General features: G+C 32.1%; 1 protein-coding gene across 3 annotated transcripts in view; it reads left to right on the top strand.

Moving 5' to 3' along the window:
- LOC113004637 overlaps window positions 1-18,901 on the top strand; it is a 124,306-nt gene that overhangs the window by 25,566 nt on the left and 79,839 nt on the right. The window lies entirely within an intron of this gene.

Here is an 18,901-nt window from a genome sequence, read left to right as displayed (position 1 = left end):
CACGAGCAACGCGGACACAACACACATCGATCATCCAACGGAAAACTCGTCGCGCGCAAGCAATACAGAAACAACATGCTTCGAACATCCGATGAAAAATTCCTCATAACCAAGCAACGCGGACACAACGCGTCTCCAACATTGTAAGCAAAACCTCCCGCACGTAAATAAATATTTTTGGAAGGACTTAGCTGTGTCTCTCAAAGACGTTGTAGTTCAGAGTTGGGCAAAAATTAAATTAACAATTACAAATTACAATTATAATGTAATTGTTAATGTAAGTAACAATTACAATTTGTAATTGTTAATTGTTACAAATAATTAAATTAAATAATTACAAAAAGTAATTATGTACAAATTACAATTACGTAATTGTTAATTATTAATTAATTAACTGTAATTGTAATTAGATTAAGAACTACTAAAAGTACATATCCGTCGTTTAAGGTTGGGTTTCAAAATTTGTTGCCAATACTAAAAATTTATAGTAGATGTAACGTCAATTATAGATTTTTAGTAAAGGTGACTAGGTATTGAGGGCTGCCGCCTGCACACACACTTTACATAACTGTAATCATAACATGTACCGTAAAATATAGATAATATTACGATAAACAGTAATTGAACTAATGTCATTGTCATGATACTCTACAAATGTGTACATGTATTAAGGAAATTCATTATGTTGTTAGGTAGTATAAGAAATAAAATCATGTTTTACTATTAAATGTTTTATTACAAAAATTTCAAAGCAGGGTATTTTGTCAAAAATTTTATAAATAACAAAAAGTAAATTTTAATGAACAATAATGAACAATAAATTAATAAACATTTATTAATGAACATTTTTAAAATAATATTGAAATTTTTTTTTATGGACGGATTGTAAACATGAAATTATAATCAAATAATCAATAATAATTTTTTGTACAAAGATTACATTTTGTAATTATACGATATAGTAATATGTTTAATATATTTAGATATCAGTTGCTTACTTATTGCTTTTTTCTCGGGTTTTTTTATCATAAGTTAAATTAGCTTTTAGAATAACACGTTTCTCAAACATCTCATCTGAAAGCCGGTTTGCTTTGGGACAATTTGTAATTGTGGCATATGAAAAAAGTCTTTCTACTGAAGCAGAAGAAGGTAACGGAGTATTAAATTTTATAAATATTTTTTTTATTTCTTTTTATTTCTTGGTATTTTTCCAATAAATGCAAATTTCTGCTTTCCTCAACAAAAAAGTTTGATATTAAGCATTCAGCTTTTGATCTTGGCTCATTATATGAATTATCAATTTCAGAATCAAAATTAAAATTAAAAAAATCGTTTTGTTTAAATTTATTATGGGTATTATCACTTGTACTTGTTTCTGAAATAACTTCTTTAGAAACAAGGTTTTTAAATAAATTTTTAAGTTTTGAATGATATTTAGAATCAATATAAGAAAACCATTTATTCTAAAAACGAGGATAAGATAAAGCAGACTATAGCAGCATTTTCTGCTTGAGAAGTTAAAAGATTGAAAAAACTCTCAAATCGTTTTTCTACGTTTTCAAGATAAATTTTTGCGAGAGGTGTACAGTACACAAAAGCTTTTTTTGTTAATTTTTGCAGATTTCTACGTACAACTAATAAAGTGGGTAACAAAATGCCATAGTTAAATAATAAGCATAAGGCAACGCTCGTAATGTGAATAAACACAAATATAATGTTGAAAACGGTCAATTTAACGAGCAAAATTGATTTAATTCAGGATTTACAATTACATTAATATAGTCGCTAATAATTGGAACGTTTCGGCTTTACTTAGCCTTCATCAGCCTATTAATACAGTTAAAAGTTCATCTCTTTACAAAAGAATTTTCTTTCCTCTTAGATTTAAATTTCTACAAATAACAATTTTCCCTAAACTGTCTTTTTTTAAAAAATTATCGTGTCCTAAAAAATGGATACCCTCTAGAATTTGTTTTCAAATATATTAAAATAAAAATAAAAAATCTATTTAATACAAAAATGGCACCCATCATCAAAAATGATCAAGACCAGACAAAAAAAGATGAGAACACAAAAAAATTCATTGTTGTCCCTTACATTCGGAATATCTCTGAAAAAACAACATCTTTATTAGACAAAAATACATTTACATTCGGCTATAGATGCATAAATAAAATTAACAATTTCATCAAAGTACATAAAGACAAAACGGAGAGGGACTGCAGTAGCAATGTCGTTTATAAGATCTTTTGTAATAATTGCGATGCTACATATGTAGGGTAGACGAAGAGACAGTTGAGGACTAGAACAAAAGAGCATATTAACAATATAAAACTTGATCCTTCAAAACACTCAGTCATAACAAACCATAGAATATTTTTTGACCATTCCTTCAATTGGAAGGACATAAAAATTCTGGACACTGAAGAAAATTACCAAAAGAGATTAATTTCGGAAATGATACATATAAAACAACAAACAAACGGACTAAACTCACAGAATGACACAGACCTTCTTCATGATTCCTATTTCTGTTTACTCGACTCGCTTAAAGATAACACGAACATACGTTACTGACTTCTGCTCTAATGGTTCTGCCTCACTTGCGCTCTGTCTGTCTCGGCAACAAGACCGTCGACGATGGCGAACGTCCATATAATTTCTGTTCAAATACTCTTCTAAGTAAGCCTTTTAATTGATCTATGACAAAAAATCTTACAATTCATACAAAACAATAACTCCATCGTCAACACACAGAGAACAAACGTGGCAAATACTACGCTTGAAAAATAAAACCTGCATATGAAGCCGTGAGTGATCGTGAGTTCTTCATCATGTAAGGAGGAAGGAAAAAAAGTTGTGACTGCTTGGAGGACTCAACACCTACACACACACACACGCACACACACACACACACACACACACACACACGCGCGCGCGCGCGCGCGACACACACACGCACACGCACACGCACACGCACACGCACACGCACACGCACACGCACACGCACACGCACACGCACACGCACACGCACACGCACACGCACACACACACACACACACACACACAACATTCGATGCACGAGATTACCCGTTCGCCATCAAGAAAAATCACAGACGGTATGCGACACATACACACGATAATTTAAAAAAAAAGACAGTTTAGGAAAAATTGTTATTTGTAGAAATTTTAGTCTAAGAGGAAAGAAAATTCTTTTGTAAAGAGATGAACTTTTAACTGTATTAATAGGCTGATGAAGGCTAAGTAAAGCCTTGCTGTTAAGTTAATTTTGCTGCAATCTTACAGCAATGTGGCAGCAATGTTTCGCAATCAATATGCAATATTACAATGTTTCAATGAAATCATTCTGCAATGTTTCTGTAATCTCTCTGTTCTCAATCAGCACACAATATTTTTTAAATGTTTTTTTAATATTTATTTAATATTAATTTTTCATTGTACAATTCATTATAACAAAAATATTTATTAAATATTTATTAATATTTATTTAACATTAATTAAATATTTAAAATAATGATTTAGAGAAAATATTTATTTAACGTTTATTTAACGTTTATTTAATATTTATTTCACATTAATTTTTTATTTGAAAAAACATTTTTTAAAAACATTAATTTAACATTTATTAAACATTAATTTAATATTTATTTTACATTAATTTTTTATTTAAAAAAACATTTTTTAAACATATTAATTTAAAATTTATTAAACATTAATTTAATATTTATTTCACATTAATTTTTCATTTAAAAAAACATTTTTCAAAAACATTAATTTAACATTTATTTCACATTAATTTAATATTATTTATTTGTTTTTTTTTAAATAAACATTTTTTAAATATTTATTTATTATTGTTTAAGTATTTATTTTTCATGAATTATTTAATTTAAAAAATGATTTTAGTAAGCATTTTTAAATGTTTATTTGATACTTATTTAATATTTATTTAATATTAATTTTTTTTCTTATTTTTTATCTCTATAAAATTATGTTTATTTATTATTTATTTAACATTTAAGCTCTTTATTTTTCAATTATTATTAATTTTAAAATTCGTTTAAAAAATGTTTCAATAACTTTTATGAAAATCAGTAAAAAATTAACTTATATATATTTAAATAAATAATATACTTTAATTATATATATTTTGTCTTTTCAATAACATATTGACCTATCAGTGATGTACATGCATAAACACGAAGTGTTTACAAATCATCACGACGGATCAGTTCGCAGCGATCACAAAAGTCAAGCAACGTTCACTGAAGTCGCAACTTGGATGGGTGACCGCGTAGAAATTTCCGAGAAAAAAATTCTTAAGAAAAAACCTCAATATTAAAAGAAATTGTTTAATGTAAAAAAGGGTATGAATCCATTAATTTTAATGTTTTTGAAAAATTTTTTATTGCAAAAGCTTTTTTTTAAATATTGTTTTGCTCATTTATGCTTTGTTAAAAAGAACGTTTCTTTAACATTTAATAAACGTTTTTTTGAAATGTTTTAAAAACGTTTTTATAATATTTGAAAAACATTTTTTTAACGTTAAAATAAACATTTTTTTAATGAATAAAGGGCACTTAACCCATTATTTTTAATGTTTTTATAAATGTTTTTAAAAACATTTTTTAAATATTGTGCTGATTGGGTTGTATGGGATAATTTAACTTTATATAGGAAAAATATTGTGTAAAACATGCTTATCGAAAAATCTTCAACAATTTTAAAGTTTCGATTTTCAATTTTCCGTTATTGGTATCTGTCTATTCAAAGCATTAAGGATGATACGACCATTCCTCATAGAAAGGATTTTCTATTTTTCTGGAAAAATACATCTGAACATGTTTATGGTCTTTAACGAAATGATGTCTCCACCCTTGTAGAAAAATACTATTAAGCCTTACTAGTGCGCAGTAGTATTTTGAAGTACTACGGCACTACTGCTCCACTACACTACTGCACTGAACACAATTGCACTTTCCTTACGAAAAAGATGCACGGGCTAGGAATTGTAAGCCATGTGATTATTGTAATCCCGCACGAAAATACTACATTCGATGGGCCACATGCGTATGTAATGCGAATGCGCCACATGCGGTTATTGTAATACGAATGTTACGGAGGCCAACTTATTACAGTAATAAGATTAACTTACTATATTATACTACAGTAAGCTCTTGTTATTAACCTCGTTATATTGGAATTTAGAATGCCGCGCTGATGCAAGTCTGATTTTGTATTCTCACACAGTGACCACATAATTTTAAATAATTTTTTGTAGTGTTTAGTTTTACGAGTGTTCAATATGTAAGAGCAGCAAATCTTCATCAAAAGTCAGTAAATGATTTATCATATTGACAGGTATAGGTTAGATTACCCCGTGTATCTAATAAAAGTATTGTTAAAATTACAAAAATCAAATTTTGAATATTACTATAATTGTTTTATAAATATTAGTCGTATCTTAATCGTTTCTATTAGTCCGCGTATGATTTAAACATTTATAGAGATGTTATATATCATTTTTCCTTGAGAATGTTCAATTAAAATTATTAGAAAGCTCTGTTTGGTCTAATAAGATTGAATTGTGTTTTTAAACTTGCATTTTTTTAGTAAAACATAATACCTTTCAAATCAGTTGTATAGTACAATGATTGAGCTTTATAAAGTTCAATTAAATTATGTTTTTCAATTTTCTAATTGAATTGTGAATCTAAATTTTCCAGTAAAATATAATACAACTGATACAATACAGTACAATCGATTTGAAAATAATTATGTTTTCGACGTTGTCTTGTTAGCTGGATTGATTAGTTTGTATATCATTGTGATAACAAACCTTATGTAAACTTGCATAGATGAATAAGATATTTGCTAGGATTATTAAAATATGGTCATATAAAGTTTTATAATTTTACATGTGAATGTGTATTGTTAAATAAAATGTGTTCGAGTGATAAGAATTGCAATTATATATACATAACTTTTTTTGAATTAAAATTGTATTAAAAACAACTTATGACAAAACAAAGTAATGAAAGCTACAGAAAATCTTAATACTACTTATTGTTAGCACTATTTTAAACTACTGCACTCTTCTGCACTACACAGCAATAATGTTGTAGTGTTGTAGTGTAGTAGTGTAGTGGTACAGTAGTGCCTCAAAATACTTCTGCGCACTAGTAGTGCTCAGTAGTATTTTTCTACAAGAGCAAAAGAAGTTACAAATCTGAGGGCGTGTGCTATTTCATCACGGAACCATATTGAATACATTAAAGATTTACCCAGGATGTAATTGAGATAAATTAATTTCATACTATATGGGGATATATTTTTAATAGTATCTCTACAAGCTATCAGAGTAAGTCTGCGAGATGAGCCAACGCGGACATAGTGCATTATTAGTATATACTTATATATCTCTTGTATGTTACAATTTTATCTTCAAAAACAACTTTCTACTGAGATGTTATACGAATGTTTCACGTAAATTTGATATAATCACAGAATATTACGTATGAGTATTTGTATAATATCTTGTGCTGTCTGGATCATAACATAATTGACAAAAAAAATCCGCCGAGAAGGGATCACCGATTTTAATAAAATTTGATGGGTGGAGACATAATTCAAACCTTTACTGTATTAAAGCCGTAAGTTGCGGAAATGAGTCATTCTCGACAAAATAACGAATAATTAAATAGTTTAAGCACCTATAGTACTGTTACAGAAGAACGATTGTTGAGTCAGTGGCGTAGCGTGCGGCGTTAAATGTTCATTACTATTATACTTCCTCATTATTCTCAAACTTGAGTGTATTGTCTCACGAATGTAGGTACATTCAAGTGTTTTTTTTTGTTCTTTAACTTTTTATTCGGCTGTACACATTACAAATTATATGTACAAAGAACGATAACATGGAATTTTGTTAATATGGTTTTTTAAGCAAAATTTTTATATTGAAATATTTCTTTGCTAAATTGATTATCATTCTAGAGGGTGGTGTTTAGAAACATTAGAGACATCATTTTATGCTTGCTGTTTAATGTTAAACAGGAGTAAAATAATATTTCTAATGTATTTCTAATGGTATTTCTAAAGTTTTTAAACGCAGAAAAATTTTAAATCAGGAAAATTCTAAACAATAGAAAATTAAAAATATATAATTTTGTAACAAGAAACTGTGTTTCTTTTAAAGTAAACTAATTTTTAAACATAATTTTTATGGATAGCTATATTACAACCACTTTTTTCCCACCAATTATGTAGTGCCTTAGATTTTTATAAATTACGTCCTAAATAATAAATATTTCATTACTTTGAGCCTAGAATTTGTCAAACAACACTTTGTCGGAAGTAATTGTTCAAGTTTTAATAAAAAATATTAATTATAAACAAAGTTATTCAATAAAATGAAAATGGGTGCCATATTATCCTTTTCTTCTCAATAGAGGAGAATCCATTACCTCTGTTTTTAATGGATTTCATGAAAGATTGTAATTCACGGTAAAAATAGAAAAGGAACATAGCATTAATTATTTGGATGTTTTATTAAAAGTAGTTAAAATAATATTACATTATTATAATGGTACCACAAAGATATGTATTCAGGTAGGTACTTTTCATTTTTCTCTGAACATCTAATGAATCATAAAATCAGAATAATTTATAATATACTTGAGAGCGCTATAATATTTGTCGTCAGTTATTTGTGTCGACTGTTAAACGTAAGCCTTTTCTAGATTTCACTATTCATCTCTATTTTAAGCTTTTTCTATTAGTTGTTTGCTATCCTTTTGATACATAAGTAATAAAATCTCTCGATACTTAATACTTAATAAAAAAATATCTCATTATAATATCTTAGAAAGCTCTCGAAGTCAACCACAAGAATATACAATTAGAAAGGCAGATTTTCATAAAAAAATTTAAAAGTAATATTTACATGACGTTAACAATACTATCCAAGGTCACACTAGCATTGCTATGTAATGCACTACTTAAAACCCTATAACTTTTGTATAAAAGTAAATAATAAAGTAAAAGAAATCAGGCAATTAGGAATCAACTCGGTAAACAGTGAGCATCTAAATAGATTGGTTTAACTTACAATAATCTTTAATTATTTTGAGATTTTACACAGTTATTTTGCAAGTACAAATCAGATTTTTGGACTTTAATTCATCTTTAGTGGATGACGTAATGTTGCAATTTGGCGGTTTATAACAATGATAAATAAAATATTATAATCTATTATTTCTGTTCAAAGGCGAAACTGCTGCAGCACGTTTGTGTCTGCAGCCGGTTTTGTAGTCGGAGAAACAGGTTGTGTGTAAAAGAACCATATAAATGATATATAAATTCAAATGACAAAGAAAAGTTAGATTTCTATTGTATTTATAGCTCGTCCCACAAGTATATATAATAAGTTGCACCGTTTATCGCGCTGACTCCTAATTGCTCGATTTTTTCTTACTTTATATTTTATTTATAATATAATATAAGGAGTCCTAGCTAATAATTATTTTTGAATAAAAGATTTTTTTCGAAGATGCTTAATTTTCAATAGTCAAATTAAAGAGTTTCCAAACTTTTCGAATACTCTGTTTGATAGTGCAGCGTAAGATTAGATTATAAAGAAAATGTTAATCAATGATTTTAATTATAAGTGAAATTTGAACTTTTTAATCACTAGATAAAGATTCAATCTCGTAATTTTTATAATTGTTTTAGTACAAAAAGTTATATGTAAATGTTTTTTAAGCGATTGTTGTGCCTGGTGGTGATTCAGGCACGTCAGTAGGTAATTCGGGATCGTTACAGCGCCTGAGGAGTTAGGACTCGAGGAAGGACCGCGTTGACGAGTTAGAGATTAGACACTCTTGAATTTTCAACGTTAATAATAATGTATATTTCTTTAGTTTTTCCCTCGTTACACTGGTTGTGTGACTATCTGTGTCACTTGTACACTTACTTTTCCGGACTACCCGGTATACAAGGTGTCCGTCCATAAATGTCCGAGCAAATATCTCGTAACTGGTTGAAGTTAGAAGAAAGTTTAATAAGGAAAATTTACATGGTTTTTAGTCGGCTACAAAATGCACGTAAAGAAATTTTTTTTACTCGTCACCTTTTTGAGTTATGAAGGTCAATGTAGGTTTTTTAAATGGGTACCTATAATTTTTTTTGCATATTTACATAGTAGAGGTAATTTTCAATCAAAATTATATTAGGAAAAAAATTGCTACGACGCATCGTTTACGAGATAATCGGCATGCAAAGTATTAAAGTAATAATTTGGATCGAGTATTGTTGAACAAATTTGGAATATCAAATAGGTTGAGAAAGTAAACATTGTTTTTTCATGAAATATTTATTAACAAATTAATTAAGAAATGGTTCGAAATTGTTACCATCATGATCGATACAGCATTCAACGCGTTTTATAATGTTTCTTATTGTTAACTGCAGCATTTCTGTTGTAATACTTTCAACAGCTCTAGTGATTTTATGTCGTAAATCTTCTTCATTTTCAGGAATAGTTGCATAAACAATATCCTTAATATACCCCCAACTTCTGTTGTAATACCACATCTCGAGCATATCACACTTTTCCGTAATTGTAAACATTGTTCTCACGCGCTCGTATGAAGTCTGTTATATCGAACAGGATCGCTGACCTTCAACTTTTCAAAATACACGACTGTTTGATTTGTAAATAAAGTATTTGTATAGCACGTAATATGAATTACAGGGTAGTATGAGTCTGTTAGTCAATCGTCTACATACGAGCGCGTGAGAACAATGTTTACAATTACGGAAAAGTGTGATATGCTCGAGATGTGGTATTACAACAGAAGTTGGGGGTATATTAAGGATATTGTTTATGCAACTATTCCTGAAAATGAAGAAGATTTACGGTATTTAAGTATGCGTAATGAAAATGAAGCACGATTACTTTATCAACAAAAATATCCAGAATACGAAGAATACCAAATAATCGTACATTTCGACGAATTGAAGATCAATTGCGTCAAACAGGATCGCTAACAAGACAACGACGTACAATCAAAACAGATGAAGAAAAAGAGACAAGTGTGCTATTAAGTTTTATTGAAAACAGACGTACATCCACAAGAACAGTAGCACGTAATTTAGAATTATCGAAAAGTTACGTACACGCTGTACTAAAAAAATTCAAATTCAAACCGTTTCGTGATAATTTTGTACAAGCTTTACATGAAGGAGATGCAGATCGCCGATTAATGTTCTGCCACTGGTTTCGAGTTAATTATCGCACTGACTTTGGTTTTCTTAATAAAATATTATGGTCTGATGAATCTTGTTTTTCCAATTGTGGTATGGAAAATCGACATAACGTGCATACTTGGTCCGATGTGAATCCACATGCGAAAAGAGATAAAGGTTTCCAACGCAGATTTTCGGTGAACGTATGGTGCGGAATCATCGGAACAAAAATTATTGGACCTTTCTTTTTCCATGGTCATCTTAATGGTGACAAATACTTGGAATTCTTGCAAACAACTTTCTCAGATTATTTACGCGATCTTCCATTATCAGTTTTTCGAAATATTATTTTTCAACAAGATGGTGCTCCAGCACACAATACACGTGCTGTAATTAACTTTTTAAATAATAGATTTCCTAATTGTTGGATGGGTACTAATGGTCCTGTACGATGGCCACCGAGATCTCCGGACTTGACACCTTGCGATTTTTTCCTTTGGGGGTATATTAAGGATATTGTTTATGTAACTATTCCTGAAAATGAAGAAGATTTACGACATAAAATCACTAGAGCTGTTGAAAGTATTACAACAGAAATGCTGCAGTTAACAATAAGAAACATTATAAAACGCGTTGAATGCTGTATCGATCATGATGGTAACAATTTCGAACCATTTCTTAATTAATTTGTTAATAAATATTTCATGAAAAAACAATGTTTACTTTCTCAACCTATTTGATATTCCAAATTTGTTCAACAATACTCGATCCAAATTATTACTTTAATACTTTGCATGCCGATTATCTCGTAAACGATGCGTCGTAGCAATTTTTTTCCTAATATAATTTTGATTGAAAATTACCTCTACTATGTAAATATGCAAAAAAAATTATAGGTACCCATTTAAAAAACCTACATTGACCTTCATAACTCAAAAAGGTGACTAGTAAAAAAAATTTCTTTACGTGCATTTTGTAGCCGACTAAAAACCATGTAAATTTTCCTTATTAAACTTTCTTCTAACTTCAACCAGTTACGAGATATTTGCTCGGACATTTATGGACGGACACCCTGTATATAGGTCGGCGTGTTATCTCCGGATTATGTTATCGGCGCGTAAGTCACGCATGGCGAGTAACACATCGGAGCTGTTCGTTAGAGCTCTTCGTTGCTTTCCGATTTGGTCGCTTTATTTAGCCACAAATTTGTCACTTGGTTTGACCAATCGCGTTTCTGCAAAATATAGCTCCCACAGTTAGCCGGAAAGCGACTCAGCAATAGCTGGCGTAGTGTGATAGTATTTCGGGTCGGAAGGCCGAAAGATCATCAGCGTATTTCGATTCTTTTGCGTATGCGGAATTTAAATCCGCTGCGCATATGCATAGCAATGGAAATCTTAATTGATTTCCTGTTGCTGTGCAGATTCAAAATTACAGTACGCCGTAAAGTTTTTATGCTGATAATGTGATTGAGTATATAAAAAAAAACAACGTGCGAGCTTGGAACAGGTACGAGAATTCGGCATGCGAAACCTGACACGCATAACAGCACCGTGCACTTTCAGGGCTGCGTTCAGATTCCTCACCAGGGTGCACCCAGACATCATTCTATCCTTGTTTAACATTTGGTAAATAACAAAGATAAAACGATATCATGGTGCACCCGGGTGAGGAATCTGAACGCAGCCCAACGTGATAGCACACAGTCATATTATAATATTGGTATTTTGATATAATTTGAAATCTGATAACATATAAATCTGATAACATTGACCTGCACGAAACTATTGAAAATCACAGCGTGCTTTAGTCATATTTTTACAAGTTTAGTTATCTGGGTAATAGCGTTTATTTTTCTAATATTTATCTTGAAACAATTGAATGAACGTTTCAACTCTCTTTGGAGTCATCATCAGCATTATAATTTACCGACAAAGGTACATCCTCAGTCACCGAAAGTTAAGGTCACTAGCTTTCTATTTTCGATAAGAGATTTCCACTTCCAAAACGAAAAAAAAAAGATTGAAACTAGTCTCGCAAACATTATTTAAATAAATGATATTTGGAAAATAAATAATTGTTTACATCTTTGTTTTTGCTCGTCTTCAGCCTTGTTGAAATTTCTTTAATTGTTTTACGTCAACGAATAAGATATTAATAGTTGAGAATTAATTTGTAACTTTAGTTCAGCTCTGAGGTCTTGAATATGGCTTTCAAATGACATTATTGAAATAAAATTGATGAAATGTGCAAGAATGCTTTATTACAGTTTAGTTAGTAGTATTCCTATCTCTATATCATAAACCTTACTTTATATCATAAACCCTACTTTTAATTTTTATTAATTTTGTTAATTTTGTTTACACTGATTATCCGAAAAACTTTTACTTATGGTATAATGAGTATCATATATTACTAACAAATTTCTATTATGTAACATCCAGTAAACAACGAATATTAAATTAACTTTTTGAAATTAATTTTATATGATTTTTATAAATATTTTTATATGATATTGTATAAATGTTTTTAAAGTATTATCTAATAACATGATATTTCCGATTACTTAAAAAACGTTTCAATAATATTATTTCTAATATTTTTTCAACTTTCTTATATAATATTATATAAATGTTTTTAAAATATTATTTAATAAATAATATAATATTTCCAAATGTCTAAAAATTTTTAATAATATTTTAAATATTTTATAAATGTTGCTTTACAGTGAAGTTGTGTAATTATAACTAATAAAATTGTTCTACTGCTTGATATCATCGGATAAACGCATGCTGTGTAATTCCTCTTCAGCAAGAAACTTCACAATGATGTCACAATAAGCTTACAAGATCACAAGTAAATTGTAATGCTATTGTGAGATTATCAGAAGATAACCAATATTATTATTACCTGTACTCTATGATGTTAAGTTTATGTTAGAGCAATGTCGCAGTGAGATGCAACTTCTAACGCAAGAAGAACATTAACGCAATATTATTGAAATATTATTTTGCTAATTGGGATATTGTTCTAACGTTAGAAAAATATTAATTCAACATTGTACACAAAGTAACTTAATTCTCATTTCAATATTAATGAACTCTTAAGATGTACGTCATAGTTTGTTTACAATAACATTGTTGTTAACGTTTCAGAGTATGTAGTTCGTAACATTCTATACGTCATTATGAACAAACTTTGATATACTTACATATTCTAATAAGTTAATATTATATATTGCTTATTGGGGGGAGAGATAGTTATGTTACATAAACATTTACTTACTCATTTTTAAAAAAAGAAAACAATATTCTACGAGGGTTGCCCGAAAAAGTAATGCCCCACATTTTTTTTCTCAAAAACTATTCATTCTATGATACAAAAATGATGTTTACACATAACAATAAGAAAGAACAATGTTTTATTTACTGATTCTATTTTTCTACCTAATCTCTTTCAAGTTGTATTGCCTTCCCTCAGCGATTCACTAAGAGCGTATATGCCCCGTCGGTACCAGTCCTCGCTCTGGTTACGGAGCCAGGTTTTCACTGATTTAGCTCCCTCAGACTTTCATTTGTTCTGGCCACTAAATTTAAGGATAGCATTTGTGGAAAATATTTTGAAGACGACGAAGAAATGATTAGCGCAGTAAAAAACTGGCTCCGTAGTTTTTTTTTATTAAAGGACTTGTTTGCAACTTATGGTCTCTGTGAGACTTTTGATCCTGTCAATGAGTAGAATTTTTTCAAATAATAAAAACTTTTGACCTTGAAATTCAAGGTCAAAACGAATTTTGCAGAGCTATGTTTGGGGTTGATCTTTGCCGTACATAATCTGGAGAATTATCTGTTCAAGCGACGACACATAATTTTTATACACCCTATAAAATAAAATAAGATTTTCCGTCTTCAATGATAACTAATATAATTTGAATTCTTCATACAACAAATTCGATGGTAATACGCAAAGTTATTACAGTATTATAGCGTCCAAACAAACCGGTATAAATTTGTAACAACCTGCGATTGTCCGAGCACGGACGAGCTCAGGTAAGCCAGGGCTCGAAGGGAGGTTGCCGGGTCAAATAATCCTGAGATCGAGAGTGCGTATAAAAAATGCGAATTTATTGCAAACAAAATACAAACTGATACAAGAAAATAGAGTAAGCGTGGTATATACAGTGCGGCGATAGTTATCTACAAGGTTTGATTTCTGCCAAGATTGTGCGTGAGAACGGTCCGGTATTGATGTCTCCGTTGCACTCGTTCGTTTACGGTGTGTATTCCCGTGCGATGTTTACGTTCGCAGTTGGACGGTCCACGGTGCGCGCGAGTTGGGACGACACGCAGACGGCACGCCGGTGCTTTTGCTGGAATTCGGTCTCGCGAATCGCGACAGGTGATTCCGAAATTCCCTTAGTAGGGAAATCCTGTTTGCGCGCCGGTACCGGCTGCCTCGAGATCACTCGATAGAGGCAAAGATCACTCTACCCCCTGGGTGGCAGTCGTCACCGCGGACTCTGGGGCGGAATGAGAGGTAGCCAGTGTCGAGATCTCTCGGCCGTGACGGAGCTTGCTCCACTGCGGTAACTGGCCTCCCGGAGATTTGGCGGAATCGTCGAGATTTCTCGACGGTGGCAGAGCTCGCTCTACAGCTCGGATTTCTCGGGTATTTGGAAAGCGGGATCGGAAATCACTGAGATCTCTCAGCGGTGACAGAGCTCGCTCTATAACACACGGATTTCCTTGGTTTGGCTCGGAAGCTGGATCAGGAAAAAGTCAATCTCTCCACGAGATCGTCTTTTTATATCCCGATCTCGGAGAATCGGAGATGCTCGGGTGGAGTTCGGTTCTTCTCGAAATACAGCATCCCCGCTGCGAGATCGTTCTGATATCGTGCTCTCGCTCGCGCACACATCTCTTCGTCGCTCCAACGCCAGGAACGTGAGATTCAGTGTGCGTGCGCACTGAGTTTATATAGTTAACGGCGCGTTTGTTGAGCCGTTCGAACGCGTGTGTATGTAGCGTTTATCGGCGCATAGCGCCTGTCCGGCGGGTGTTCGGCCGGATAGGGGAGCGGTTTGTAGCCCCAGGGGGAAATAATGCGGAGGCGCATTGTTACAAATTCTATGGCTATGAGCTCTCTTCTCGCATTACTTATTTACGTCCAAAAATTATATTAATCCAAAGTTAAAAAGTTTACGTCCAAAATTTAAAAGTTTCTTGTCTATAATTAAATCTATTAACAATACCGTGAAGATTTTTTTAAGTCACGAATTAAAAATTTGTATAGTCCGATATTTAAAATTAATAGTTGAAAAATAATAAACATTACCTTGAATTTTGGAAAGAGAGATTAAGCTGAGAGCCTGTGTGTGTGTGTGATGAGTATACAATAATACTGATGATGTGAAGGGGAAAAAGTACGCGCGCGCGTATATGTATGTGCGTGCGTGTATGTGTAGGAGAGGTCGGGGTAAGATGTTCCTGGGGTACGTTGTTACGGTGTTTATAATTTCAAAATAAAAAAAGATAGCAATATGTTCTAAGTACGTCACAAAACAACAACCGATCACGCAAGTGCGGCAACTATCTTAATATCGCAAGTAGCGTTTAACTTAATTTACGCCGCGGTCTGTGTAAAGACATGCTTGTAAATCAAGTAAGTAAATATTTGTCCATCGTAATTTTTTGGTCTATTTCGCTTATTTAAGGTAGTTCCTATTATTTATTGTGTTTATGTAGATGGATATACATTCAGAAATATGATACACTAGTGTTTATTCGTCCATTTTAATATGCAGGCAAAAAATTGTATCACGATGTTACATGTGTCAAATGGGGTTAGTTGTTACCGTAATTTGGGATACGTTGTTACCCTGGAAAAATTTGCCGTGTCGCATATGTACTGTTGTCTATATCAATTCTCATTTTGTTATAAGATGCGGACATATAACAAAAGACAGAAAAAGTTTTAATGGAATATACAACATTTAATCTCAAAGAATTAAAGTGGAAGCAGAAATGAGAAAATTTTATTAAAATAAAAAATTTTTAAACTACAAAAACTTGACGCTGTTAGATATTTAAATATCTATCTAATAATCAAATGTTGTAAAGTATAATAGTAACTTAGAAAATTATAATAACTTACAATGTTACTTAAAGAAACATTGTAAGTTATTATAATGTTAAAGAAACTTAATGTGTAACTTACTTCTAATTGTTTTTATAACGCATATTTTACAAGTGTTACATTTATTGCATTTGTTCTGTCAATTCTTTTCCTTGCTTTTCTTATCCAGTAGCGCCATGTTTTCATAGTTAAAAAATTTTTTATTTTAATAAAATGTTCTTATTTCTGCTTTCTTTAAATTTTTAATATTTAACTTTTTATTGTTCTTCTAAAAAAAGAACAATAAAAGGTTAAGAACAATAAAAAGTTGATTCTTTTTTTATTTTATTATTATTTAAATTATGTACGTAAAAAGATCACAAAGATTATCTTAATATTGTTTTCCTAACAAGCTGATTATTTTTTTATTTTATTATTATTTAGATTAGATTTTTAAATTTATTATTTAAAAGAATCGTAAAAATCATTTCAAAGTACTGATTTCATAAATACAAATGTTTGTCACAAAAAAATGAGATAAAATATAGTTTTAAATGTGGTTTATAATTATTATAAACTTTATGATTGTTAACATAGTGTAGAGAATATTTATTGTGACAAGCGTGGAGGAGATAATCAGTTCGTAAATGAAGAACACAACAACTATATTTCGTCTTAGTACAAAAAATAAAGCACAACGCGGATACTGACTCGTGCAAGCGCAGAGACAGAAGAGAGCGAGTAAACGTATTTCACGCTGGACGAACGCGGCAGGGGAAAGAGAAGAGGGGGGGGCACGCACACACATACAGACAGACGGACTCGTGCCAGAGAGCGCCATCTCATACCCATCGCGCGGGCCTACATACATACGCTCATCGGCTTATTCTTTCTTATGAAGCGCGAAAAACAATTTTCTTTCAATACTTCCGCCGTTTGAGTGCTTTGAGGTTCTTTAAGCCTAACATGGAACATAATAAATTTAACCGATCTTTGGGTAGGGGCTTGGTAAACACATCGGCACGCTATGCTTCTGTAGGTACGTATACAACACGAATATCACCTTCGGATATTCTCTCTCTTAAGTAATGATGGCGTATGTCGATGTGTTTACTGCGCTTGTGAAATTCGGGATTTTTTGCAAGCTTGATTGCACTTTGGTTATCAACATACAATGTCATGGTGCTAAGGCTTGTGCCTTCAATGTTACTGATCAATTTTCGGAGCCACATGGCTTCCTTTGCTGCCACTGCATCCGCTACGTACTCGGATTCCGTAGTGCTCAATCTGACATGTTTTTGCAGTTGTGATGACCATGTCACAACTCCGTTTGCTCAAAAGAACGCGTAGCCGATGGTTGAACGACGGGTATTGATGTCTTTAACGTAATTAGCATCGGAATAACCGAGTAACTCTGTATCGTTCTCGCCGCTTCTATACATAATACCTAAATCGCTTGTACCGACCAAATATCTAAAGATACATTTTACAGCCTGCTAATGGCTGTTGTTGTGTTTATTTAAATGACGACTGACAATGTTGACTGCGTACGCTAGGTCTGGTCGCGAGACTATAGTCAGGAACATAAGTGAGCCTATCGCTTCTCTAAATGGCACGTTTTCAGAATTTGACTCTCCCTCTGCAGTATCGAGTAACTCTACGTGAGGATCGAAAGGTACGCTTACGGTTTTCGCGTCTTGCATTCCAAACTTCTTTATTATTCGCTGCGTGTAGGCTTACTGGTGCAGAAATACGACTCCATTATTGCGATCGTGCTCGATTTGTAGACCGACTAATACCTTCGCGTTACCGATGGTAATAGTAAAACATGAGCTCAGATCGTTGAGTACATCGTCCAGCACGCGCTTTGACTTTGAAGCTAAAAGACCGTCGTCTACAAAAAGTGCTAGAAAAACTTCTACGTTATCTATAGTTCCTCGAAAAATGCAGTTGTCTGCGTCGCTAGCTTTAAAGTTAAATTTTTCCAAAATTTTACAAAACTTTAGGTTCTAACAATGGGGAGACTGTCGCAGACCATACAAAGACTTTACGAGTTTACAGGCTAGATCTCCTTTCTCACCCATTACTTCCAGGCCTTCTGGGATCTCCATCCATATTTCCTCTTCCAATTCGCCGTACAGAAAAGCCGTTTGTACATCAAACTGGGCTAGTTCGAGATCCCTTGCTGCTACCAACGCTAACATCATACGAAGTGAATCGTAGCGCACGACGGGCGAGAAAATTTCATTGTAATCCAAGCCGGACTGCTGTTGAAAGCCTCGTGCGCAAAGTCAAGCCTTGTGTCGACATACTTAGCCCTTTGTGTCTTTAAGTACCTTAAAGACCCACTTTGAGTCGATAAGTTTCTGAGCGTTTCGTTTCTGCTCTATCACTCAGGTGTTCTTTTGATGCGTCTCTAATTCGCTTTTGATTGCCTCTTTCCATTTGTTAGAGTCTGGACCTGTGACTGCTTCCTGAAATGAGCAAGGTATGTTGTATTCTACAATGTTTGCCTCAT

Source organism: Solenopsis invicta, chromosome 4 (assembly GCF_016802725.1).
Source record: "Solenopsis invicta isolate M01_SB chromosome 4, UNIL_Sinv_3.0, whole genome shotgun sequence".
Lineage (NCBI taxonomy): Eukaryota > Metazoa > Arthropoda > Insecta > Hymenoptera > Formicidae > Solenopsis > Solenopsis invicta.
The sequence above is the reverse complement of the archived record's forward strand: the minus strand, read 5'-3'. Positions and strand labels throughout refer to the sequence as shown.